The sequence below is a fragment of the Trachymyrmex septentrionalis genome, unplaced genomic scaffold (assembly GCF_001594115.1).
Source record: "Trachymyrmex septentrionalis isolate Tsep2-gDNA-1 unplaced genomic scaffold, Tsep1.0 scaffold533, whole genome shotgun sequence".
NCBI lineage: Eukaryota > Metazoa > Arthropoda > Insecta > Hymenoptera > Formicidae > Trachymyrmex > Trachymyrmex septentrionalis.
Window position 1 is genome coordinate 31980 of NW_017305709.1, and position 2570 is coordinate 34549.

Here is a 2570-nt window from a genome sequence, read left to right on the forward strand (position 1 = left end):
AAATGTCGAATGCATGCATTATCTGTGTTTCTGTGTAAAGAGGGATACAAAAAACCTTAGACCATCTCGCGGTAACCAATGATAATTTCGCTATCGCGGAATATTCTTGTTTCTCGGTATGATAATAAACATCGCCTCATTACAATACATTTGCAATCAATATGATTGGAAACGAAACCGTTTATATTAAAACTTGAAATACGAAGCGCCTTACCGATCCGAGTTAAGATGTTGAAAACTACTATATAATATACATTCATTTAAATTGAATTAATTTTCAGGAATAAATTGCGAGCCGATGAGATTATCGGATTCACACAATCAATCTGAAACAAATAATCCCCCCAAAATTTCCCAAATCTTAAAAAACTGTAATAAACTTATTGCTAAAAATATTGCCTTGGCTGGGAATCGAACCCGGATCTCTTGCATTCCGTGCGAGCGTCCTAAGCCTTTAGACTACCGAGACAAAATTAATTCAATTTAAATGAATGTATATTATATAGTAGTTCAATATCTTATCACTCAGACAGGTAAGGCGCTTCGTATTTCAAGTTTTAAACATTTGCAATCGTTTTTCAATTTACCGTCGCTTACAACCGAAACCTCCAACTTCACATGCTTCGCGATCAAACCAACAAAGCGATACAAGCTCCGAGCAATCTCGGTTGCGCGACTGAACATTGGGATGATTGGTTTGTTTTTGTAATGTCACAAAAACTCGATAAATCATCGCGAAAAGCTTGGGAACTTAAACTCGGTGATACAGTAGATTACCCACGTTACCGCGTTACATTGCGAATTTGATCAATTTCTCGCATCGCGCATTCGCGCGTTCGACGCGATTACTCCCGTGAACGCAACGGAAAAGGCACAAATGACTTCCAAAAAGAAAACTCTTGCCTTACATATCGCGTCTACCGTTCCATTTTCATGCTCATTGTGCAAAGCAAACCATCTATTGTATCAATGTTCTACGTTTCTCAAGCAAACTCTATCCCGTTTTGAATTCATTAAAAATCAGAAACGCTGTGTAAACTGTTTCATACGAAGCATTCCGTGAAAGATTGTAAAAATTGTAGTAAATGGCATCACACGTTATTGCATTTCGATCATTCCGTTCAGCCTGTCGACGTCCGTACCAATGAGTAGCGAGAGTGTCCCCGCCGTCGCTACGCATTTATTGTCGAAAATCGTAGCACCGACCTCCAAAATCTTGCTCGCAAATCGGCGCGCATACGAGTTTATTCGCCTCATAATCGTTTTATCACCGTTCGCGCGCTCCTCGACCAGGGATCCGTCTCTACGTTTCCGAATCGCTTGCTCAACGCCTACGTCTTGCAAGAATCAATTGCTCAGTTTGCATTACCGGCATTAGCCGAAAATGCAATCCGTCGTGCGTCACGCTGCCCAAATCACGATTACCCCGGGATCCCAACGGATCTGCCTATACCATGACCGCATTTATACTGCGATCACTAACGAAATATTTACCGGATCGAGTCGATACTGCGTACAGTTGAAAACACGTCGCAGGGCTCGAACTTTCCGATCGTGACCCCATGAGTTCGGATCCGATCGATATAATCAGTGCTGATCTATTCGCTCGTTCTCGACAGTGTTTGAAAAGGTTCCGAACATGAGCCTACCGTGCAAAATACTACTCTCGGCTGGATTCTGTCTGGACCAATAGCCTCGTTTCCGACTACTGTCAATTTCCGCGCTTGCGCATCACGGAGTCACTCTCTATTGCGATCTTCGTCGCTTCTAGGAAATCGAGGAAGTACCTCAGGAAGCTTCTCGGAGCCCTGAGGAGCACCAGTGCGAAAAGCACTTCAAAGCCACACATTCCCGTACGCCGAAGGGGCGCTATATCGTTCGACTTACCGTTTAAAAACAGACCACTTATCTCGATAAGCGAATCGCGTTCTATCGCCGAGCTTTCACCGCTTGGAACAACGCTTAATTCGAGACCCAATTAATGCTTCCGAATATCGCGAATTTCTCGCAGAATACGAAACTCTCGATCATACAATTAAAAGTCCACCGACCGGACTCGTCAACCAGGGCAAAATTATTACATTCCGCATCATGCTGTCTTGCGTGATAGCAATGCAACTACCCGCTTACGAGTGGTCTTCAATGCTTCATGCCGCAAACAGGACGTCATTGAACGACCATGCTCGTTGGCCCTAAACTCCAGAAGGATTTAGCCCTGTCGTAATGCAATGGCATCAATACCGTTACGTATTTATCACCGATATCGCTAAAATGTATCGACAAATTTTTGTCGATTCCAGGGACACCGACTATCAATGCATTGTGTAGCAACCTGTCCCGGACGAACCAATCATGGATTACCATCTCCTCACCGTTACCTACGGCACAGTCGCCGCTCCCTATTTAGCCCTTCGGGTCTTAGATCAACTCGTCGACGACGAAGGTGCCACATTTCCGTTCGCAGTTCCCGTTTTACGTCATCAGACATATATTGATGATTGGCATTTGGCGCAGACGATCAAATTCTTGCTCGACAAACACGAGATCAATTGAGAGAGTTATTAAAGAAA